A 26934-nucleotide genomic window follows, 5' to 3' on the forward strand; every position below is an offset into this window, starting at 1 on the left:
ATAAAAGAGAAACGCAATTACGCACTGCGGCGGTTTGTCACTGACATATTCGCGAGTGTTAAAATATTGCTGTTTATAAAAAAATAAAGAGAACCACCGTGAGCATATTCGCGAGTGGCAAGAAGTATAAATCAAAAATAAAAAAAAAAAAAATGGTGTGTGGCAACCTACTGGAAACGCTAAGAGGTGTGGAATGCGCCCAAAAAAAGCTGCCCAGTGGGTTGTGTGTGCAACCGTACCTGAGGAGGCCTACGAGCTAAAACGGAACAATACGGACCACCAAAGAAATAAAAGAAAGGAAAAAAACCAAAGGTAAAAGTATGCAATAGAAAGAATAAAAAAAGAATATAACAAAATATGCGAAAATAGGCAAAGAATATAACAAAATATGCGAAAATATGCAAAAAATATAACAAAATATGCGAAAATATGCAAAAAATATAACAAAATATGCGAAAATATGCAACAAAGCAACACCCGTAATACACGTTCACTTTAATTATACCCTGTTATAATTAAATAATATTGAATTCTGTTATTCTACATATTTAAAAAATTTTCTTTTTTCTCATCATCAGAAGAATTTAAAGAAGACCAACACGAACACTACAATATTGATACACTTATGCTTGTAAATAAATGTATGTAAAGGGTGAGTAAAGCGCTTCTCCCTTTCTCCTCAAGTCAAATAAAGATTGAAAATTCTCTTTTATTATAACCATAATCATTAAAATTACAAATACTAAACTATATTGCAAGAATTTAAAGAATTGAATTACTTACATACCTATTGTTTATATAAGACTTTACACGACATTCTCTTGTGGCCCCTTAACACAATTTCTATAATATTTTTTCCGAACAAAATATTTTTCCCTCCCTCTTAAAATGGTAGAAATCAAATCTACCCTTCAAAAATTCGACGAAAGCCTTAAGACCCTATTAGACCAGGTTATAGGAGTAAAGGAAGATATTAAGAAAGTCGGGACAAGGGTAGCCACGCTGGAACAAGAACACGGAAAACGTAACCCTGCGGTAACCCAACCCGTTCCTTTGGTCTGTCCGCGCACCGAATACGAATTAAAAGAATAAATAATTTATAAATAAAATAAATAATAAATAAATTAAAGAATCAGAGCATGCGCCTAACGTGGTCAGCGCCCTAATTGAGATGTATAGGGACAAGGCGCTGGAAGTTTTCGTAAGGGGGCTCAACGGCGATGCCTCTAAGTTACTCATTATTCGGGGCCCAAAAAATTTGCCTGAGGCATATTCCTTTTGCCTAGAGCTGCAGAATGTATCGGTCAGGGGAAATGCACGTGGGGAACACGCGAATAGGCTCGCCCCATTTCTTCTACCCCGTTACCCGACAAGCGCATCGCGCTATGCGCCTCCAATAGCATCCCCACGGTATTCGTCTTCATTCCAACCACCAATAAGGGCACCGGCGGGCATGAACTATAACGATAGTTCATCTGGTAACTCGCGAGGTTTTAATAGTTTCCAAGGGCCACGACCAGCCATTAAGATGGAGTCAAACCGGTCTGGCCAGTCTTATCAGTCCGGCTTTGGCGTACGCCATGGAAACGATGATAGGTCCCAAAATACTTCGCCTGGTTCGAATCCCATCAGGAAGGCACACCGATTGTTCCACATGACGGCGGTTCCGTCTAGCGTGGTGACAATGCCTGAAAACGACACGCAAAATTCCGCTTGTCAGACACTACTTACGAAGACGAAGCGGTGAGCGCCTACGACACGAGCCTCGAGTATGATGTCCCACACCATAAGGCCGACAATGAGAACGCTAGCGATGAGGCAAATTTTATGACGGACGCCTATCCAGCGTGCCATACATAGAATACAACGCGAGGAATGGCAACAAGTTAAGGTTTCTTATCGCCACCGGCGCGAGTAAGAACTTGGTTAGCCAAAAACACTCCGCCGGCTCCACCCCATTACCTACTCCCTTTTACGTTGAATCTGCTGCTGACAATGTTAGAATCACGCATTGCTTAGTAGGTAGGAATACGTACTAGTACTCAAGACCCCATTCTTCCAATCCATGCTTTGAGAATTTTAAGCTGTATAAAATTCGAATAACGCAGAGATTGGTAAAAGATCAATTCACCTCCGCTAAACACTGCTAAAAGCCCTACATTACTTTACGGTGCCTAGAATAATAGTGTCGAACAACGAAAGGGGTCTCCTTTGCCCAACGGTACTAAACTACCTCCGAACATTGGAGATAGAACTATAACATACCCCTACTTAAAAGAGCGAAACCAGACAACGTTTCAGACCGGAGGAGGTCCAAGAGAATCGCGTAGTGACGATTAAAACTAGATCAGGGAAAATTTTGCATAAATCAGACTTCAGAGATCAGAGGAATTGAAGAGCGCTTTATGAACCTCTCTATTTTTTAACATACACATAAAATATTTTTCTATTTTTAACAACACACACAAAACATTTCTCCATTTTAACACACACACAAAAAATTTCTCTATTTTAACACACACACAAAAAACATTAAATGTAGTACACAAATAATTTAAGCATGAATACACAAATATTATACACACAAATATTATAAGCGCGAATAGTATATAGGCAAGCCTTTCTTTCCTTCTCGATCACGATGCTCCACGAGTCTCACAATCATCGGCGTCACATCAGCCGCGCGCATATTCAACTACGACGCACCCGTCGTTCCCCTGCAACAAGGAACAATGGAGTGTTTAAGCTGGTACATGTCATCGACCTATCAAGGATAATGCAACTAGTAGACGACACCAGCCGGGACGCGGCAACCCTGATGGACCAACGTGTTAGCACAATAACGAGACACTACCAGGAGCAAGCAGCGGAGGGAATAAACAGAGTGATGAGGCCATCATCACGCAGAGCTCGAGCAATAAACTGGGTTCAGCCTGAAAATGGATTGCAGGATCACCAGACGCGGAGGACTGGAATGCAATACTCAACTCGGAAAAGATGATCGTCTACACTTATGCTTGTAAAGGGTGAGTAAAGCGCTTCTCCCTTTCTCCTCAAGTCAAATAAAGATTGAAAATTCTCTTTTATTATAACCATAATCATTAAAATTACAAATACTAAACTATATTGCAAGAATTTAAAGAATTGAATTACTTACATACCTATTGTTTTTATAAGACTTTACACGACATTCTCTTGTGGCCCTTAACACAATTTCTATAATATTTTTTCCGAACAAAATATTTTTCCCTCCCTCTTAAAATGGTAGAAATCAAATCTACCCTTCAAAAATTCGATGAAAGCCTTAAGACCCTATTAGACCAGGTTATAGGAGTAAAGGAAGATATTAAGAAAGTCGGGACAAGGGTAGCCACGCTGGAACAAGAACACGGAAAACGTAACCCTGCGGTTACCCAACCCGTTCCTTTGGTCGGTCCGCGCACCGAATACGAATTAAAAGAAACTTCCACTCTGCCAGATTGTGTGAAGGAACTTCAGACTTTTGAGGGGGAGCCCGGGAAATTTCTGTCCTGGGTGAACAGGGCTCAAGCCATTCTTAATGACTACGAGATCATCATAGGCAAGCCCTTGTATAGGACCATCATTCTCTACATTAGGCAGAAAATAAGAGGCGACGCCGATTTGGCGCTTTCTTCTTACAATGTAGAAGATGATAATTGGTCGGAAATTAAGCGGGTGCTCTCGCTTCACTACGCCGATAAGCGAGACGTCCGAACCCTTGAATATCAACTGAGCCAATTGGTAGCAGGTAGAACTCTGGAAAAATTCTATAATGAGGTCAATAATCACTTTTCCTTGATTTTAAATAAATTAAAAGAATCAGAGCATGCGCCTAACGTGGTCAGCGCCCTAATTGAGATGTATAGGGACAAGGCGCTGGAAGTTTTCGTAAGGGGGCTCAACGGCGATGCCTCTAAGTTACTCATTATTCGGGGCCCAAAAAATTTGCCTGAGGCATATTCCTTTTGCCTAGAGCTGCAGAATGTATCGGTCAGGGGAAATGCACGTGGGGAACACGCGAATAGGCTCGCCCCATTTCTTCTACCCCGTTACCCGACAAGCGCATCGCGCTATGCGCCTCCAATAGCATCCCCACGGTATTCGTCTTCATTCCAACCACCAATAAGGGCACCGGCGGGCATGAACTATAACGATAGTTCATCTGGTAACTCGCGAGGTTTTAATAGTTTCCAAGGGCCACGACCAGCCATTAAGATGGAGTCAAACCGGTCTGGCCAGTCTTATCAGTCCGGCTTTGGCGTACGCCATGGAAACGATGATAGGTCCCAAAATACTTCGCCTGGTTCGAATCCCATCAGGAAGGCACACCGATTGTACCACATGACGGCGGTTCCGTCTAGCGTGGTGACAATGCCTGAAAACGACACGCAAAATTCCGCTTGTCAGACACTACTTACGAAGACGAAGCGGTGAGCGCCTACGACACGAGCCTCGAGTATGATGTCCCACACCATAAGGCCGACAATGAGAACGCTAGCGATGAGGCAAATTTTATGACGGACGCCTATCCAGCGTGCCATACATAGAATACAACGCGAGGAATGGCAACAAGTTAAGGTTTCTTATCGCCACCGGCGCGAGTAAGAACTTGGTTAGCCAAAAACACTCCGCCGGCTCCACCCCATTACCTACTCCCTTTTACGTTGAATCTGCTGCTGACAATGTTAGAATCACGCATTGCTTAGTAGGAAGAAATACGTACTAGTACTCAATACCCCATTCTTCCAATCCATGCTTTGAGAATTTTAAGCTGTATAAAATTCGAATAACGCAGAGATTGGTAAAAGATCAATTCACCTCCGCTAAACACTGCTAAAAGCCCTACATTACTTTACGGTGCCTAGAATAATAGTGTCGGACAACGAAAGGGGTCTCCTTTGCCCAACGGTACTAAACTACCTCCGAACATTGGAGATAGAACTATAACATACCCCTACTTAAAAGAGCGAAACCAGACAACGTTTCAGACCGGAGGAGGTCAAAGAGAATCGCGGCGTGACGATTAAAATTAGATCAGAGAAAATTTTGCATAAATCAGACTTCAGAGATCAGAGGAATTGAAGAGCGCTTTATGAACCTCTCTATTTTTTAACATACACATAAAATATTTTTCTATTTTTAACAACACACACAAAACATTTCTCCATTTTAACACACACACAAAACATTTCTCTATTTTAACACACACACAAAAAACATTAAATGTAGTACACAAATAATTTAAGCATGAATACACAAATATTATACACACAAATATTATAAGCGCGAATAGTATATAGGCAAGCCTTTCTTTCCTTCTCGATCACGATGCTCCACGAGTCTCACAATCATCGGCGTCACATCAGCCGCGCGCATATTCAAGTACGACGCACCCGTCGTTCCCCTGCAACAAGGAGCAGTATAGCGGATCAATGGAGTGTTTAAGCTGGATAATGGATAATGCAACTAGTACAATACTAGCACAATAACGAGACACTACCAGGAGCAAGCAGCGGAGGGAATAAACAGAGTGATGAGGCCATCATCACGCAGAGCTCGAGCAATAAACTGGGTTCAGCCTAAAAATGGATTGCAGGATCACCAGACGCGGAGGACTGGAATGCAATACTCAACTCGGAAAAGATGATCGTCGAAAATGGCCCAAAATATACAGCTAATGTCTGGCGTTTCACGAGGCGTAACCTTTTCGTTGTCTTGGAGGTTTCGCTAACAGTAGCGGTCTTCTCGATCCTGTTCATCATCTGGAGGAAGTTGATCTCCACCAAAGGAATACCAACCACGAGGGTTATAATCGAGGACCTGGAAAACCCAAAGAGGATGTCGACAACAGCTCACCATTCTGTCAATTGATCTGCGGGACGCAGACTTTTAGAGGGGGAGGAGTTAACACCCGGCACTTTCGGCCCCCCCCTTGCTCAGCACTATTCGCCCCCTACAACGATTACGCCTCGAACTCGACCCCAGACTTTAAACCCCAATCCACAGCATAAGCAATTCCCAATATTCAAGTGCTGTGGGTTCAAGTACATCCGGGTATGTCGCAAGAGTGCAACTATGTCACAAGTGTGCAACTATGTACGCTGACTAGAATGTTGCGGGAAAGCTGACACACACCCTGAGTGTTACGCTGACTCTTGACTCCGGATAGCTGACACTTCACCCGCTGACACCACACACGCCGACACCGCACACGCTGACACCACACATAGAGTTGGAGTGGGAGATCGGCCGATATCTAACTGTCGATCGGAGGGTCGCAACTGCGGGAAGTCAGTCTATTCTTGTCCGCCGATCTACGAAGCTGAACCAACTCCAACATTCTCCATCGACATACAAAAATATATCCCTTCCGTTAAATAAGAACTTACAAAACCGATTGTTAATATTAAGCGACACGAATAAATTGTACTCCCAACGTTATCCAAGAATGAACCAACGACTTTTCATCAGGTGAACCATGGAAGGACATCTTAACTTATATGCACCTTTATTTTACCTGTAATAAATAAAATAATTTTTGGCTGCACTTTAGTATTTATTTGGAAGATTTGTATAATCGAGAACGGCGACAGTGATTGCAATAATATTATACAGTAGGGAGTAAAATTGAGTACATGTTGAAAATATGATGTTTAGGTGCTCATAACACATAAACGCGAAAGTAAATGGTAACACCTTTTTTTTCTAAGATTATATATCTTATTCATAACAAAATGGCATATTTATTTTAACCATTAAAGAAGCCGTTTACTAGATATAAATTAAAATCAGTAGCAACATGCATATACGCAGTTTAGAACCTGACGTGATTCGAACTGTATTGTTGCTTTTATTAAAGAAACCCCTGTAATAATAAGTCACCTTTCACCATCATAACTCAGAGAGCGACACTTTAGTATTTATTTGGAAGATTTGTATAATCGAGAACGAGGGGTAGGGGGCGACAGTGATTGCAAATAATATAAATATTTTCTTTTTTATTTTGTCCACAGGCAGTACATTTAGGTTAGCACATATATTTATAATTAATTTTTTAGAACTTCTATATATGTTGTTATTTATTTTTTTTTGCTCTACCATTTTTTCTACGTACGTATACGCCAAGAATTGAAAGGAGGGTGCAATATTCCAGCACAAGACGCATTTTAATTTGTCTAATCTCGACTTTCAATTTTTTGCACAAATACCTGGGGTTTTGCTTTCGGATCCTTTAATCCTGCGGCCACTTTCCTTGTACAATCGGTGCAGGGCATGGGGACGACGAGTCCTTCCAGTAGCAGCTCGTTGATTGAAGAAAGTTTATTTCGCGACGCGGAGAATTCTTTAATTTTTAAATTTTATTCACCACCACAACCGTCGCGAGCAACTCCTTTTTTTTTAATATATATTTTGTTTATATTATGAATTGTGTCACTGTTTTTGTTGCTTTTTATTTAATAATATTAATTACAGTTCACCCGGGGGCGCCAAAACCTCACGGCCTTCTTGCAGTCGGCGAAGGCGGAGCAGCATCTGGGGAACCCCACCCTCATGAAGGAGCTTGTGGCAAAGCTTTCTACGAGCAAGCGAGTGGATTGTGCCAGATACGCTGCATCGATCGAGCCCTTTCCCACTGTAGCGCACTTCAGCGTGTGGCTACAGGAGTACGCAAACATCGTGTGTACCATTTTGGACAGCGAGGGAAAGGAGCCGAGGCGTCGAGTTCTACATGCGAGCGTCGACCAGAACGAATGTGAGCAGCGGGTTGATCGGCATGGAGGTTGCCCAATTTGTGGAGGGCAACATGCTACGACGAGCTGCAGGGAGTTTATCGGAGCTTCGCCACCGGGCAGGTGGAGCATGGTGAAGAGGCATCGGCTCTGCTTCACATGCTCATTCACGTGGTCATTCGGCCAGATCCTGCGATGTGCATGGCAAGTGCCAGATTAACGGATGCCGCAGATTGCATCACCGTCTGCTACATGGAGCGGACATAGGGCGAAGATGGCCGGAGTAGCAAGGTGGCTTCAGGCGCCACAACGGAGGAAAGCAGCAGTCGGAAGTTTCCAGACGCAGCCCGGACAGGAGGCGTTCGCCACGAGGTGGTTACAGGGACCACGAGAGGAGCCAGCAGTCGGCTGTCCTCAGAAACAGCATGGAGAGATGGGACCCGCAGCCAGCGGAATCACCCGTGAACAGGAATTTAAGTATTGACGTCGAAGGAGACCGACTTTTTTCCGTATACTGCCAGTAACGCTGTACGGATCTGGTCGCCAAGTGGACACATACGCATCTGCCGATGCAGACGTTATGTCGACGAGACGTTCAGAGCCTGCATAAGGATTCGCGTCTGCCGATGAAGCCCACCACGTGACACCACGGTGAAAGTGGGGCGTCGCTAACAGACGGGATTGCTCTGGAAGGACGACCACGCTGTGCTGCCACGGATCTACGAGATGGCGCACAGACGGCTGATCAACGTCGAGAAGAAATTGAAGCGCAACGGGCAGTTGGAGCTGGAATACGATTGGATCATCAAGGATTACGTGTCCATAGATATGCAAGGAAGCTGCAGCCGGATGAGGTCGCCGTGAAGAGCGACAAGCTGTGGTATTTGCCACATTTTGGTGTAGAAAACCCGAACAAGTCCGGTAAGGTTGGGCTTGTGTTTGATGTTGCAGCCAACGCTGGAGGAACCTCGCTAAATTCGGCGCTGGACAAGGGGCCTCAGCACTACAAGCCCTTGCCAGCCGTGCTCTTCCACTTCAGGGAAGGAGCAGTCGGAGTCTGCGGTGACATCAAGGAGATGTTCCACCATCGATGTTCCCAACGATTCCTTTGGAGAGATGGTAACGACGATCGAGACCCGGATGTATACGAGATGAACGTAATGACGTTTGGAGCAGCCTGCTCGCCTAGCACTGCGCATTACGTGAAGACGTTGAATGTTCTGAAGATTCGGGATTCAGATCCGAGGGCAGTCAAGGCCTTCATCGACCACCATTACGTCGATGATTATGTGGATAGTTTCGCTACGGAGAGCGAATACTTTTCGTTTCTGATCGAAGGATCGCAATCGACTTCAGCATCAACACAAAAACCCGCGATCGCACCTCCGTTTGTAATACCACCAGTTGAAATTCCAAAGTTTGACGGAGACTACCGACATTGGCTACGATTCTACGAAATTTTTAAGAAATGCATCCACAATCAAGACTACAGCGATGCAGTAAAATTCCGATACACATCATTTTGGAAGGATGGGACACACGCTGTCATCTCTAGAACTAGCCGTCACCGATCCAACCAATCAACAATCTCTGAAGCAGATGTTAGAAAACCTTGAGCGTCAGGCAACCAGTCAAGTAACACTGCAGAAAAATACGTCGGCTGCTCCACTTCGATCCAGTTCATCACGATTGGTGTGTTCAGCCACAGCCCTGCTTACAGATAAGCCCACCGTTCCGTTACCAACCGCCCAAGTGGCAATACATGGACCAACCCATCCCATCACAGATTACAGATTAACATAATCACCAGAAGGATGGCTGACACACTTGGACTACAATTGGATCCATCAACCCAGGAACAACTAAAAGATCACGAAAAAAGGCTGTGGTGACTTTATCATCATTAACCACTGACTTCGAAGATCAAATCAACGTCGTTGTACTACTTGAAATAATGCCCAATCAACCATCCCACCCTATTTAAGCGCCAAGAAATATCTCACCTCAGTTGTGCTTAGCCGATCCTGAATTTACGCAGCCCCAGAATATTGATCTGTTGTTGGGCGCCGAAATCATCTCCCAGCTTATGAGGCCACAACAGACATATTTGGGAGAAGGACAGCCACTACTAAAAAATACCGCGCTTGGATGGATTGTGATGGGGCCAGTGCGACCGGAATCAGCTCCTAATATCAAGGCAGAACAAGTCGTCAGTAATACGACGGCTTGGACACCTGAAGCTAACGAGCCACGACAAAGTTTGATTGCATGCATCGGCAAGGAGCAAAAAGTAAAATCCGGAAGATTACATAGTTCCCCACTCATTGCGGATCAACAAGGAGAGTCGCAGACGGACCCCAAACCACAAGCCCAAGGTTGTCAACTCACAACTAAAGAGCACAGAGTGCAAGGGCCAGTAACCAAGGAAATTCAAGAAGTAGAAGTCACCTCCTATCTGGCATGGGCAACATGCATCTCCAAAACGGAGCAAGAAGCAAGGTCAAGAGAGGACCAAGAGTCCTGTATGCGCACTGACCAACCAGAAAGAAGGTCTAGTACTTCATGGGGTGCCTAAGGAGAATGGTTACGAGGGCGCTCAACAAGGCGTAGGAGACAACAGGTCGGATAGAATTATCGCTGGTATCTTATCAATGTTGGAGATCTGACCCACATGATTCAAAATTTTTTGTATTGGTATTAACATTAGATTTTTAATAATTAGTTTTAAGATCCACAATATTTTCTAGCGCAAGGGTACACATCGATTCACTGAGACGGTCCAACAACAACGCACAGCCCCTATTATTGAGTACGTCATTGGGGGGGGAGAATGTTGGCACCTAGTGCTAAGACCTACTACCCAATCAAGATGCATCAGGTCACAATATACAAGCATCAAACCCACTAGCCTATTAATAATGTAACGATAAGCATAAGCCAATATCCAACCTACTAACCCGGCACTAGTCGATGGCACCGGAAGCAGATTCAGCATTATCAGCGGGAAGAATGACCGACTGACCGAAGCAATTTAAAATCAGCCAGCAATTTAAAATCAGCTACATGAACAAACAATCTGAGTCAGCAGATTCAGAGGTGGATGACCCTGGCATTAACCTTAGTTTTAGCAGGTCCCTAACATTGACCTTTCTTAGATTTAATGGTGTATAATTGAGCATCTTATATAAGAGTTGTTCTTCTGAAATAAAAACAGTTGCGAGATCAGAGTCAATAGTCTCGTTACTCAGTGTTGAAACTACGGCACTTAAAATTGACCTACTTCATGTGATCCTGTGTAAAACGATTCACAAAGTAGGACTCTCTAAAAACTATCTACTTCGCGTGGCTCCAGTGTAAACGGACCACAAGTAGAATCCGCGGCATACCAGTCTACTTAAAGTGTTGCTCCCGTGAAACGGACCAAAAGTAGACCCCGCATTACCTAACCACTTCGAGTGTTGCTCCCGTGAAACGGACCACGAGGAGATCCCGCGGCATACCAGTCTATTTCGAGTGTTGCTCCCGTGAAACGGACCACCAGTAGACCCCGCGTTACCTAGCCTACTTCGAGTGTTGCTCCCATGAAACGGACCGCCAGTAGGACCGGCCGATAAGGAATCAGCCGAACCACCATACCACCGGTACTTGAGAAAAACCAGCCTAGGACCCCACATCAACTAAGCACCCCACATCAACTCCAGCCTGATCACAGCAAGCGCCTGGTCAGCCCGAGCAGTCCCTTGCAGAATCCAGGTAAATTTAGTCAGACTATTTACGGTCTTTGACTACGACTCTGGGACCTACCGCTGCTCCCGCGAGTTCAAGTTTGACAACGGAAATAATTAATTAATCTTATTTTAAATATAATAAATAACTCAGTGTTACAAAAAAAACAAAAGTGAACGAACTTTTGAAGTGACATAGTAGGAATTGTTTATTGGGTCGTGTATATCACAAAACCATGTTTGAAATATTTTTAACACCCTCAAAATCTTGATTTATGGTTAAAATACCGTTTTTCGGAACTTCTTTGCGGACAAAATTTTTACACCTGAAACTGAAGTTTTCGACTTTTATTCGAGTTTTTCGGATTTTGACGCCAGTTTTTCGGTAGAACTTACAAAAATTCTGTCATCCATGCTACATATCAATGTTGTCTCATTAATTCTGAATAAAACGAGACAAATTTCATCAAAAAATGATGAAAATTGGTGAAGTTTTTCCCAAAAGGAGTCAATTCAACCTAGCGTGCGCTCCGTTTTAAGCGCAATGAAGTCCCGAAAAACGGTTTTTTAACCATAAATCAAGATTTTGAGGGTGTTAAAAATATTTCAAACATGGTTTTGTGATATACACGACCCAATAAACAATTCCTACTATGTCACTTCAAAAGTTCAAAATCACTGTTACACTGTGTTATCAGACCTATATAAAAAGAAAAAACCAAAATGGAATGCATAAAACACTACCCAATAGACAATCATTGCATATAGAAATGCATAGCAATCCTTCCTCTCTTTATCTTAAAGCGGACGGACGTGTTTTTTTTTGTGCGCACTGCGTTTTTATAAAATCTGTAATAAGCTTACCTTAAATATTCGGTGTTTATTCTTATACACATTTACAAAAAAAAATTTCAATTTTTAGATGCGTATCGCTTTGTGTGTGCAGTGATATATTTGGAGGTAAAATAATAATTTGATTAATTTTCCTTCCAAGCATAGCCCTGCACTGCTTCTTCATCTCTTACGGTGTTGCTTCTATGCTACTGCTTCTATTCTCGCTCAATAGAGATTTTTATCTCTATTCTTTGCATTTTACTAACTCGCACTAACTGCTCTCTTTAATCTCCCCCTTCGTTTCCCTGGTACAGTGGTACAAGGTTCCTCAATAATAAAAACAAATTATATTAATAAATTAATTATTTAATTTTTAATAATCTTTAATAAATTAATTATTTAATTTTTATTAATTTAAATTATTTCTGTGTGCTGAAGTCTTGTAATAAGACATTCTCCTCTTCCCAGCCTGCCATCCATTGCTGGCTTTGTGAAAACGATTTACACGCTAAGTGTGCCGGGTTCATGGCCTCAGATTCGGATGCTTCTTTACGTAGGTCTGGTCTCCACTCTTGCTGTGACGGCTGTCGTGCTGTTCACGACGAAATAAGATCGTTCGTGAGGCAGACTAAAAATGGAATCAAGGAGTTGATTGGCGGTTTTCGTAAAATCAATGACCAACTCTGTGCGCTCGATACACAGTTTAGTAGTCTTCAACTACTAAATGAGTCTCCGAAGCGTAAGAAATCCTCTTTTAGTGATGTGCTTGTGGCGAATAATGTTCAGCCTGCTCAGCCGGCAACTATGCAGCCGCTTATACTTCAGGTCACCCCACAAAATTTAAATATTCATACAGATGTGCAGATGTTCAAGACAATTTGTTTCGCCAGGCACGACCAAATTCGCCTTTTGGCCAGAGAACATTTTCGTTCAAAAACATCAGCCAAGTACGGTGAAGAAAAAATAACCAAACCTGTGGGTGTACATCTGGGGTGCCCCTAGGAAACCATCTTGGACCCCTACTTTTACACTGTTTATTAACTACTTGCACCTTGCCATAACTATGGTCAGAAAAGAATTTAATGACCCTTACATAACTAAACCGTTATATTCATCATTGTTCCGTCCGATTCTTGAGTATAGATCGTGTGTCTGGAGTCCTCAATACGGAGTACACCAAGATCACATAGAATCTGTACAAAAAAACTTCCTGACTTTCGCTCTAGCTAAGGGGACTTAATTGGGATACAAATCTTTACCTCCCCTTTTATCGTAGTAGACTTTTACTAATCAACTAAGCATCATTAACAAACCGTAAAACTATGCTGGGTGTCATGTTTTTATGTAACCTTATTTATGGAAATGTAGACAGCCAGCATTTACTAACACGCTTAAATTTTAACGTGCTTAGTAGAAGGATTAGAACCTCTCGTCCTCTAAACTATCTTAAGCGTTCCTCGGTTGGTTGGACGGGAGGTGAGCTGTACGTATGCAGTGCAAACTTCGCAAAAAAAAAAATAAAGAAAAACAAATTTTTATCAGCAACATATTATCATAAATAAATCAACATTTTTTTTTATTTATTGATCTTTTACTGTTTTATTTAATAGATTAAAAAATTCTCTAAGCAGCACCTTATTACTTAAAACTCTCAGTAAAAGAACATTGGTGAAAATTTTCGAAAGTCGTGCATGATGAATTTTGTGTGTCAGCGGTGTGGGAAATAAATAATAACATTTTAGGAGCAGTGTTTTAACGTAAGCAGAAATATTTTCATTGCGCACCCCAAAATATTTAACTAGGAACTCTCAAAACTGTGACTTTCTTTGGTATAGATCATTATTCTACCAATACGTTGCCCGGCCATTGTCTCCCGCTAAATTAAATCATTAGAAAAAGACATTAATATCAGTATCGGAAAACTTCAATAAAAAATCACGATGATTGCCAACGAATTGCATTTTACGACACGTCTTTTCAAATGCAAACATGTCTGACTTTTTTTTCGGCGAATTGATTAGTCAGATCTTTACATTCCAAGCGTTCGAGTAAATCGGACTCAATGCACAGAATTGCTAGAATATTTTGCCGATTTCCACTCATAGTTGAAAGAAAATAGTTTTTGATCCTTTTCAAAAATGAAAAAGAACGTTCTGCGCTACAATTTGTAACAGCTAATGTAATGAATATCCGATAAGCAATCTCCACGTATGGGAACTCAGTGTATAACTCGTTCGTCCGAAATAGTTTCAAAAGTTCAGATGATGAATTACGTTCTAACTTTTTTTAGAGCAATACGCGTGAAAATGCACTAATACGTCATCCAATGAAAACTCGAGTTATAGATTTTCCTCAAATCTGCTGAACTTTGGGAAATTTCCCTGGAACTCATATCAGAAAATTCAGTAATAACTGAGAATTTTTTGTTTATATTTGCATATGCTTGGCATCTTTTCCGCAATTCAGAATCGAGGTTGTCAAGAATGACTTAGAAAGTGTTCACTCAAATTATGATCGAACGTGTGTGGAATTATATAAGCTCCGTGCCAGCATGGCTTCATGAAGCGCCGCTCCACCACTATCAACTTATTGAACATCTTTTGTCACGGATGGGTTCCGGAATGGCTTACAAGCAGACGTCATTTACACTGACTATAGTAAAGCATTTGATTCTGTTAACCATTCGCTTCTTGTAAATAAACTCAGTCTTTTGGAATTCCCAACTGATCTCCTTATCTGGGTTTGGAAGAACCCAACGTGACTTCTTTGAAGATGTTACACCGCGTTTAGTCCGCGTCACATCTGGGGTGCCCCAAGGAAGCCATCTTGCACCCTTTCTTTTTACACTGTTTATAACCGACTTGCCCCTTGCCTTAACTGATTCACTTGTACGCTGATTACGTTAAGCTTTGTTTTCAGTACAGATTCACTAGTGGCCATTCGAAACTTCAATCCTATTTGGATAAATTTCAAAAATTTATTTTAATTATTTAAATTTATTGAAATATACCTTTCCTCTTATCATCAACTTTCTATCATTTATTAACCATAGAACGATGATGGGTGTCGTGTTTCTATAAAATCTAATTAATGGTAAAGTAGACAACCGGTATTTACTAACACGCTTTAATTGTAACGTTCCTAGTGAAGGACCCGAAACTTTCGTCCTCTACTCCTTAGGCATGGTACTTAAACACATGCCCAACACGATCCCTATAGGCTATTTTGTTCGGGCTATAATGGTCTCTACCATATCTTATAAGTTTGATCAACGTATAACTTGAAACCTTTTATCCTTAACTCTTTATCTGAGCAACACTTTCCTCATGATACTTACTACACTTACTATCTCGGATCTATCCCCGCGATTTTGTACGTTACGCGGCAGCGCCCCTCGGTCGGTTGGGCGGGAGATGAAACCGCGCGAGAGTCCTTTCGCTCAAAGTTTTATCACCAGTTTTCATGGGCATAACCTGCAAATGCACAGTGTTTCTGGGCCAAGCTTCGGTTGTTGGAGCATATAATAGGTGATATAGCGTAAAATGGATCGTATAATTGGAATGAATGGAAGAATATCCGGTTTTCGATGTCACCGGTATCGAGTTTTGCGGCAAATCGGAGGTGTACACTAAGGCTCTAATAAAAGGTTACGTAAGCGTGTTTGTTGGTTTCTCTGGGATTCTTCCACCATCGCGTTTCCGCATGCGCTTAGGAAGTTTATTTCGATCCGGAGAAAGCCTCAGAAGATCTGATACTTAGCGGAAATACCACGAACTTTGCGGCGCAAAAAATCAGTTGCGGGAAATAAAGCGACTTATTAAAGACATAAAGGTATAACAAGGCTTTATTTCAACCGATTTTCGTATTCCTTCGAATTTTTCCGTGTCATATTCCTTTAGAAAAGTTTTTGGGTTAGGTGAAAGGAGGAGTATCTGACCTTGTTGCAGCAACGGTCTAAATTAAGCAATTCTGAGCAATTACATCATTCTGGTAAAGGAGAAGAACGTGCTCCCAATGTAGTGGCCTCTCTTAAGAGTTACTGAGCTGGTGGTTGGAATTGATGGAGTTTCACGAATGGCACTTTTAAGGACTGCGACAGAAGCTACAAGGCGCGCCACAGAGAAATTATGCCAGCAGCCGCTTCAAGATGATTTTAAAATTTTGACTTATCTTCCAATGCAGAGTATATTTCTAGTCATATAGCCGTCGGTGAATGCGGCGCTCTTGGAAACGCTGTCTGCTCTCTCGCTCACTCTGGCGCGCACCACCCGTTCCGTTTAATCGAGCGTTGGCCGGTCCATACCGCTTGCAGTTTATCTCTCGCTCTATAGTTGTTTTGTTTCCTGGGTCTCTCCGCATCGTCTCTAAAATTTCTCTAAAAAAATAGCCAATTTACTCGCTCAACACTGGTACTCAACTCTCTTAAGATATAAATATCAGTCGAAAATTCACGTCACATCAGTAAAACACAACAACATTTAATCACTCCTACTAAATTAGCTATACACTTTGGAGATATGTAGCGAATGTTTTAGCGCTGTGCGGAGCCAGCATCCCGAGGGGTTTCTTATCGAAGTGCCCCTTTCCATAGGAGTACTTAAATTTGGATGACCCTTACATAGGGTATTCTTTGTACTTGTTGGCGAAAGTTTCCGGATGTACCGCACCAGTTTATTTTATGCCTGTTGCAAAAAAGCCTGTACAAGTGATCCAGTAGCTTCTTAAAAGCGTTACCTCAAAGATGGCAATCGGCTGGTCTGCCACGAGGCATACTCCTATTTTTCCCCACAAGTTGTTCGATTTTGCTGATTTGATTTGTAGTGTTTGTTTGCTTATAGTTTTTTTCCTGTGGCGCAAAAAATGTGGCTGCAGCAACGAGTACATCCTCCTGTATGTCAGTAGTGCAGTAGTCGTCTGATATCATATTAAGATGCAGAATGGATGTGGGAGCTCATAAACTTTGTATTTAAGTCAGTTAGTTTTTGGCGATGTCAACCGGGTTATTTCTGGGCTTTGGAGAAGCCTTAATAGCACAGACGAGTGGGGTGAAGATAAGGTCTGCTGGCTGGTATGTGGGACTTCCAGGCAAGGCATAGTCCAATTTGTTTACATTTATTGTTTTACATTGTACAATTGACTACCTCTGGGAGTTACAAGGCGTGATTCCCAGTGCGTATGTATGTAATCTCCTGTGGCTATAAAATTATCCCCAAGAGAATTGTAGAATTCAAAAATTATTTTTTTTTTCTTCGTTCGCAAAAAATTCCGTGGCTAGTTTGTGGAAAAGTTAAAAAAAAAAAACAGATAGCTTTATTACAAATAATGATTTCTGTTAAGTTACCGAGCGTTTTCTGGTACCTGTAAATAATGATAAGAATTTAAGGATTTTAATAAATAAAAATTCGGTTTAATTTATATATACAAGTGCAATTTATTTGAACATTTTGCTGATTTTGTTGATTACAAATTTAAGTATGTTTAAAGGGTTAAATACCAAACGATGAAGTCGGAACGCGAGGCGCGGTTCAATGCTTGATGCTGCGGGACCACCGAGAGATACCGCGAGAGCGCGAGACAACACTATCGCATGACGGCAGAAGCAGGTGGCCGATCGAATGCATTGGAGCGGGTGACGCGAAAAGAGAGAGAAAGAGCGAGTGGACGGAAAGTGCGTCATGGGAGTTTCTTTCAATAAATTATTGCCTACCAGATTTCCCGATGGTTGCCGACATACTCCCCGGTTAGAAGATGAGTTTTCAACTGAATCTTGAAGGGGAAAAAGAAAAATTTGTTGATTTGTCCTCAGAATCGCCACCCGACACACTCCGTCATCTCCGACGACCAATTCAGTTACTCTCGCCAGGGGCCACTTCACTGGTGGTAAGTTTTTGTCTTTCATGTTTCGGAGCCGCAGAGAGGCATCGATAAAAGTCACCGAGGTGGGCAGCAAAAGGGTGAAGGCGGTAAGCAACGCAGCGCTGTTCAGGTGCAGAAAGAGGTATCCTCCGAGAAGGGCACCCACCAGGATGTACCACTTCTGCTCGGAGTTCTGCTCCGCGGGGTTTGCATTTCCTCCGGTCAAACGGCTATTTTATGATATGGTATAAATGATGCACACACAATTCCCCGAATGAATTTCATTTTGGAGCAGCTTAGGGAGGCCCGATTTTTTTGCAGCCTCGATCCAAAGGACGGGTATTGGCAAATCCCACTAGAAGAGGAAAGCAGGGTTCTGCTCACACCTATTACAGTACCAAGATAAGTTATGTACCAGTGGAATGTGATGCAGTTCGGGTTGCACTCAGCTTTGTCAATCCCTCGGCATTGGACTAGGTCACAGACCCGTATATGGGTCCACATGCTTTCGCGTACCAAGATGATACTATCGTGATCGGACACACGAGGGAAGAGGGGCTGAACAACATAGAGAGCCCGCTTGGGAGAATCGCGAGATGGTTTTTGAACTTCAACAGTACGAATACATAATCACATAAGCTACATAAGGTTATGGTCGCAGATGCACTTTCTCACCAGCCTTACGATCATTTTTTCTCGCCTTTTTTTACGAACAGTTTTTTTCATCTTCAACAAAATTTCGGCCGTGCCTAGAGACAGCATAAAAAAGTAGAGACTCCGTGAAACGTGACGCTCCTCAAAAAGGCCGCGAGGTCGTAGCCTCAACCTTTGCCTCAACACGTATGTACGCGGATGATGTCAAAGTATGTTTTTCTTTCTCTGATTATTTTCTGCACAGACCGCTGCGGATTGATCTTGGTGAACTGTAGTCATGGTGCTCCAAGAATCTTCTTTCCCTAAAAGGAAGCGTATGACTTTTCATCGCTGCGTACCCTATATGGTTTCGTTCTCTTTTTGGAATCACGTCCTTTGGACTCCGCAATATTTCGTTCATCAACACTCTTTTATTCGCGCTAAAAAATCTTAACTGGGACCCGGGAAGTCTTTTGCCACTTTTATCGCTACAGGCTTCAACTGCTAAATCTGCTAGCATTGCAGAATGGTAGAACCTGTGCTGGGGTCATGTTTCTCCAAATGTTATTACATGGTCCGGGTGACTCAAATTCCCTTTTGAATCAACTGCACTTTAATATCCAAACAGGAGGTCAGAACCAGCTCCATTCAACCCCTGTGGCTAGCAATCCGCAAACCATGATTTAAATTACGCTGAACATGATCGGTTTCGTGTTCTATATAAAAACTATAATCGGAATTACTAGATTCAAGAATAATCAGAAGAAATTTAATCCTATCACTAGAATTATCACAAGATATAATAAAAAACAAAATTTTTCAAATTTCATCAAAGTAGTTACCTTAATCTTAGTTATTCTTCCTAAGTTTCAGAAGTTAGCAGTTCTTTTTTTATAACAATAATCCTAGCCACGACGAACAGGAGTGATCCTGCAAAGCGAGGGGTGGCCAACTGGAGAATTCAAGTCCGTCAAGAAAATCGATCGGGGAGACCACGGTCCAATAAGAAGACTCCTGATCCGAGCTCGCTGGTGCGTACGCCATAGACGTGCAGCGAGCGGCGCTGCACGGCCCTGCACGGCGCTGCACGGCGCTGAAATTGAGAAAGATAAGGTGGAAGGTTGGTCAGTGGCCGTAACATGTGGGAGTTTTACACCCACAGGCTTGGTACTTTTTTTTTTACCGTATTTGGCTGATGTTCTTAGACGAAAATGTTCTCTGGCCAAAAGCTGGCGGAACAAATCGTCTTAAACATCTGCAAGGGCACACGTATTTTGAAAGATGACTTGTGCCTGGTATATGAAGATTTAAATTTTGTAATATCCACCACCTTTATGTCGGCTTTTGTTTTGGCTCAGATACCAATCTCAGGGGCAAGCCGGGAAACAAAAATGTGTTTCGATGGTGGGATCACCTGCAAGGGTTGTGGTGCCGCCGTAACTCCGGCATCAGTACGTATCGGGGGTCTGGACGGTTGATTACCCTATTTGGTGACTGTTAAGGTGGTTTGAATTAATGGGTATGGGATCACTTGAAGCGATGCCACAGAGGACATATCGGACAATTGCTCATTAATTCTGAGGTCGAAGCCTTGAACCCGGCATATTTAGCGTGTAGAACGTTTTCAAAAAGCCAGCAGTGGATGGTAGAATGGGAAGAGGAGATTGTCTTTTAACAAGATTATTTATTTAAGATTATTAAAAATTCAATAATTTCCAGGAAACAAAACCACTAAAGAGCGAGAGATAAACTGCAAGCGGTATGGACCGGCCAACGCTCGATTAAACGGAACGGGTGGTGCGCCCCAGAGTGAGCGAGAGAGCAGACAGCGTTTCCAAGAGTGCCGCATTCACCGACGGCTATATGACTAGAAATATACTCCGCATTGGAAGATAAGTCAAAATTTCAAAATCATCTTGAAGGGGCAGCTGGCATAATTTCCCTCTGGCGCGCCTTGTAGCTTCTGTCGCAGTCCTTAAAAGTGCCATTCGTGAAACTCCATCAATTCCAACCACCAGCTCAGTAACTCTTAAGAGAGGCCACTACATTGGGAGCACATTCTTCTCCTTTACCAGAATGATGTAATTGCTCAGAATTGCTCAATTTAGACTGTTGCTGCAACAAGGTCAGATACTCCTCCTTTCACCTAACCCAAAAACTTTTCTAAAGGAATATGACACGGAAAAATTCGAAGGAATACGAAAATCGGTTGAAATAAAGCCTTGTTATACCTTTATGTCTTTAATAAGTCGCTTTATTTCCCGCAACTGATTTTTTTCGCCGCAAAGTTCGTGGTATTTCCGCTAAGTACCAGATCTTCTGAGGCTTTCTCCGGATAGAAATAAACTTCCTAAGCGCATGCGGAAACGCGATGGTGGAAGAATCCCAGAGAAACCAACAAACACGCTCACGTAACCTTTTATTAGTGTACACCTCCGATTTGCCGCAAAACTCGATACAGGTGACATCGAAAACCGGATATTCTTCCACTCATTCCAATTATACGATCCATTTTACACTATATCACCTATTATATGCTCCAACAACCGAAGCTTGGCCCAGAAACACTGTGCATTTGCAGGTTCGAGCGACAGGACTCTCGCGAGGTTTCATCTCCCGCCCAACCGACCGAGGTGCGCTGCCGCGTTACGTACAAAATCGAGAGGGTAGATCCGAGATAGTAAGTATAGTAAGTATCATGAGGAAAGTGTTGCACAGATAAAGAGTTAAGGATAAAATGTTTCAAGTTATACGTTGATCAAACTTATAAGATATGGTAGAGACACCCATCATCGTTCTATGGTTAATAAATGATAGAAAGTTGATGATAAGAGGAAAGGTATATTTCAATAAATTTAAATAATTAAAATAAATTTTTGAAATTTATCCAAATAGGATTGAAGTTTCGAATGGCCACTAGTGAATCTATACTGAAAACAAGGCTTAACGTAATCACCGTACAAGTGAATCAGTTAAGGCAAGGGGCAAGTCGGTTATAAACAGTGTAAAAAGAAAGGGTGCAAGATGGCTTCCTTGGGGCACCCCAGATGTGACGCGGACTAAACGCGGTGTAACATCTTCAAAGAAGTCACGTTGGGTTCTTCCAAACCCAGATAAGGAGATCAGTTGGGAATTCCAAAAGACTGAGTTTATTTACAAGAAGCGAATGGTTAACAGAATCAAATGCTTTACTATAGTCAGTGTAAATGACGTCTGCTTGTAAGCCATTCCGGAACCCATCCGTGACAAAAGATGTTCAATAAGTTGATAGTGGTGAAGCTGCGCTTCATGTAGCCATGCTGGCACGGAGAACTACATAGGTGTTTCAAATGTGGAGTGATATGTTTTTCAAAAAGCTTTGGAATTCCTGAAAATTTTGAGATTCCTCTATAATTTGCGTCTGATTTGTTCCCTTTTTTATGCAGCGGAATAATGCAAGACTCCTTCCAAATTAGGGTTTGGTTCCATAGAACTCCTTTGCATTAAAATCATTTTGTTCAGTCCATCAATCAGCCTAGATACTGGAAAAATTTGTCCGCTATTCGATTACTTGCTAAGAAATATAGTTAAATTTCTCTATTGAGCGATAATAAAAGCAACACAAAAAAGATAAAGAAGCAGAACAGAGCTATGCAGGGAAGAAAAGTAATAAATTTATTATTTTACCTCAAAATTGACCTCTGCACACGCAAAGCGATACGCATAGTTAAAATTTTGTTATAAATTTAAATAAATATAAAAAAGCACTGGATTTTTAAATGTTATCAAATAAGAGATTTAATAAAAACGCTCGCTTTAAAATAAAGTGAGGAATCAGCTGTAACGAGAGTATCACAGATGTCGCCGACAGCGCCGAGAGTGCTACACTACATAATTGCAGGCTCTATAAGCCTGGCATCACAAAATCCATGGACTTCCACAGAAGCATTACAGAAAAGCTTTTGTGGAGAGGAAAACGGGAGAATTCCAACAGCTGCATCTTCCTTTTAGGCACAGCGTCTGCGGAGCTTTCTTTTTATTCTGAGTCTAATTCCTGGGTAGGCTCTCTACCCAGAGAGGAAAGTCGCTCCTTGCACAGTCTATGGAGAAATACCATAGCCTTCGTAAATGCACGGCCAAGACCAGGAGGGTAAAGGTCATCATCAAAGGACATCATGAAAGGTTAGGTAGGTCTCTTGATCCTTTTCAGGCACTGCCTCGCATCATGTGAGAGTGCCCACCACACACCATTCACGTCGCAATATAATAATTTATAATTATGAAAGAGAAATTCCCTATGTTAAAAGACCTTCTCCTTCCCGCTTCGGCGCGGAAAACTCCACGCTCTCCAACGCCCTGCAGCGTTGTTTTAAAAAGCTAGCCATTGACTCCCCACTTATCTATTCTATAAATACCTGAATTTACCATCGTTAAAAGAAATGATCGGAACACGAGCCACTTGGAAATATTCTCCTCTAAAGGCAGCGTTAGATTTACACTAGGTTCCCTCGGTGCTCAGGCACAGGGCGGCAGATTTCAAGGAGCGGAAAAATAGTAATCTTAAGAAAATAATTTTTTTTAATCACAGTTATATATTTAAATGCGTGATACATAAAAAATGCAAACTAATTTTTATCACAGTCATAATTATTATGAGTGACAGCTTATATAATTCCACACACGTTCGATCATAATTTGAGTGAACACTTTCTAAGTCATTCTTGACAACCTCGATTCTGAATTGCGGAAAAGACTCCAAGCATATGCAAATATAAACAAAAAATTCTCAGTTATTACTGAATTTTCTGATATGAGTTCCAGGGAAATTTCCCAAAGTTCAGCAGATTTGAGGAAAATCTATAACTCGAGTTTTCATTGGATGTGCACTTTCACGCGTATTGCTCTAAAAAAAGTTAGAACGTAATTCATCATCTGAACTTTTGAAACTATTTCGGACGAACGAGTTATACACTGAGTTCCCATACGTGGAGATTGCTTATCGGATATTCATTACATTAGCTGTTACAAATTGTAGCGCAGAACGTTCTTTTTCATTTTTGAAAAGGATCAAAAACTATTTTCTTTCAACTATGAGTGGAAATCGGCAAAATATTCTAGCAATTCTGTGCATTGAGTCCGATTTACTCGAACGCTTGGAATGTAAAGATCTGACTAATCAATTCGCCGAAAAAAAAGTCAGACATGTTTGCATTTGAAAAGACGTGTCGTAAAATGCAATTCGTTGGCAATCATCGTGATTTTTTATTGAAGTTTTCCGATACTGATATTAATGTCTTTTTCTAATGATTTAATTTAGCGGGAGACAATGGCCGGGCAACGTATTGGTAGAATAATGATCTATACCAAAGAAAGTCACAGTTTTGAGAGTTCCTAGTTAAATATTTTGGGGTGCGCAATGAAAATATTTCTGCTTACGTTAAAACACTGCTCCTAAAATGTTATTATTTATTTCCCACACCGCTGACACACAAAATTCATCATGCACGACTTTCGAAAATTTTCACCAATGTTCTTTTACTGAGAGTTTTAAGTAATAAGGTGCTGCTTAGAGAATTTTTTAATCTATTAAATAAAACAGCAAAAGATCAATAAATAAAAAAAAATGTTGATTTATTTATGATAATATGTTGCTGATAAAAATTTGTTTTTCTTTATTTTTTTTTTTGCGAAGTTTGCACTGCATACGTACAGCTCACCTCCCGTCCAACCAACCGAGGAACGCTTAAGATAGTTTAGAGGACGAGAGGTTCTAATCCTTCTACTAAGCACGTTAAAATTTAAGCGTGTTAGTAAATGCTGGCTGTCTACATTTCCATAAATAAGGTTACATAAAAACATGACACCCAGCATAGTTTTACGGTTTGTTAATGATGCTTAGTTGATTAGTAAAAGTCTACTACGATAAAAGGGGAGGTAAAGATTTGTATCCCAATTAAGTCCCCTTAGCTAGAGCGAAAGTCAGGAAGTTTTTTTGTACAGATTCTATGTGATCTTGGTGTACTCCGTATTGAGGACTCCAGACACACGATCTATACTCAAGAATCGGACGGAACAATGATGAATATAACGGTTTAGTTATGTAAGGGTCATTAAATTCTTTTCTGACCATAGTTATGGCAAGGTGCAAGTAGTTAATAAACAGTGTAAAAGTAGGGGTCCAAGATGGTTTCCTAGGGGCACCCCAGATGTACACCCACATGTTTGGTTATTTTTTCTTCACCGTACTTGGCTGATGTTTTTGAACGAAAATGTTCTCTGGCCAAAAGGCGAATTTGGTCGTGCCTGGCGAAACAAATTGTCTTGAACATCTGCACATCTGTATGAATATTTAAATTTTGTGGGGTGACCTGAAGTATAAGCGGCTGCATAGTTGCCGGCTGAGCAGGCTGAACATTATTCGCCACAAGCACATCACTAAAAGAGGATTTCTTACGCTTCGGAGACTCATTTAGTAGTTGAAGACTACTAAACTGTGTATCGAGCGCACAGAGTTGGTCATTGATTTTACGAAAACCGCCAATCAACTCCTTGATTCCATTTTTAGTCTGCCTCACGAACGATCTTATTTCGTCGTGAACAGCACGACAGCCGTCACAACAAGAGTGGAGACCAGACCTAAGTAAAGAAGCATCCGAATCTGAGGCCATGAACCCGGCACACTTAGCGTGTAAATCGTTTTCACAATGCCAGCAGTGGATGGCAGGCTGGGAAGAGGAGAATGTCTTATTACAAGACTTCAGCACACAGAAATAATTTAAATTAATAAAAATTAAATAATTAATTTATTAAAGATTATTAAAAATTAAATAATTAATTTATTAATATAATTTGTTTTTATTATTGATGAACCTTGTACCACTGTACCAGGGAAACGAAGGGGGAGATTAAAGAGAGCAGTTAGTGCGAGTTAGTAAAATGCAAAGAATAGAGATAAAAATCTCTATTGAGCGAGAATAGAAGCAGTAGCATAGAAGCAACACCGTAAGAGATGAAGAAGCAGTGCAGGGCTATGTTTGGAAGGATAATTAAATTAAATTATTATTTTACCTCCAAATATATCACTGCACACGCGAAGCGATACGGATCTAAAAATTGCAAATTTGTTGTAAGATATGTGTATAGAAATTTGTTTATGGGAATAAACGCCAATTGTTTATGGTAAGCTTATTAAAAATTTTATAAAAACGTAGTGCGCACAAAAAAACACGAGGAAATGGAGTATATATCGGTATTTATTAAAAACCTGGAATTCTGAATTTATTTACAGCTGGCAGAAAACGTTTGATAACTTAACATTTGGTGAACCCCGATGTGATTGTGCTTGGGTAATTAATTATTTGAATTATTTTCTATTGAAAATTGGAGCTGCGCGGTTTAAAATATTTATAAATGAAAATCCGTTTTTCGAGTGTACCTCTCCTGGAAGGAAAGTATTCTTGAGTCAAAGTGCAGTGGTCCTTTTCGAGGATCTTCACGAATTTCTGTCCCCTTGAAAGCAGTGGAGACATTTCCTGCGATGACAAATGTGCGGCTTAGCGAATTGGAAGGCATCGTCGCGGGTTTCAAGAGCACACATAAGGAGTTGTCCGAGCTGGATGTTGCCAAAATCAGGAGTGATTTCCGTGACAACTTTAATAATGCGGCTAGGGAGGCACGATTCATCCTGGACCAGGAGATTATGCGGCGCTCCAGTTTGTTGCCGGCGAGTTCGACACTGATCAACGCAACTTCTGCCACCAATTTTGATGCATCGTTCGGCAGAACTTTTTAGGCTTTGCCGCCAATGCCTCTTCCCAATATTAGTGGAGGTTACGCGGAGTGGCTTGAATTTCGGTCACCGTTCTCGACCATGGTAGACACAAACTTATTCATAAGTCGGGACCAAAAGCTTCAGCGGTTGTGGTCTTGCCTTCGTGTAGCTGCCTTGGAGATTGTTCGATCGTTGAAGCTCATGGACAAAAACTATGACGTCGCCTTGGGGCTGCTAAAGAAAAGGTTTAGGAATCGCAGGCTTATTTTTCAAACTCATGTTAATGACATAATGAATCTGAGGGACTTCGCGAGCTTTCGGACAAATTTAATTCGTATATGCGAGCCCTGGCAAGCATGGGCACAACGAAGCAGATTGCTAGCTG

At 41.6% G+C, this 26934-nt stretch overlaps 1 long non-coding RNA gene across 1 annotated transcript; it reads right to left on the bottom strand.

The window, feature by feature from the left end:
* Positions 1-6852: 6852 nt before the first annotated feature.
* On the bottom strand, positions 6853-24152 carry LOC116656206. Its single transcript, XR_004311207.1, has 3 exons — positions 24143-24152; positions 7994-7996; positions 6853-6932 (listed from the first exon to the last, which is right to left on the bottom strand). It is a non-coding gene; the product is annotated as an uncharacterized LOC116656206 (long non-coding RNA).
* Between the last annotated feature and the right edge of the window lie 2782 nt (positions 24153-26934).

Source organism: Drosophila ananassae, chromosome 3L (assembly GCF_017639315.1).
Source record: "Drosophila ananassae strain 14024-0371.13 chromosome 3L, ASM1763931v2, whole genome shotgun sequence".
Lineage (NCBI taxonomy): Eukaryota > Metazoa > Arthropoda > Insecta > Diptera > Drosophilidae > Drosophila > Drosophila ananassae.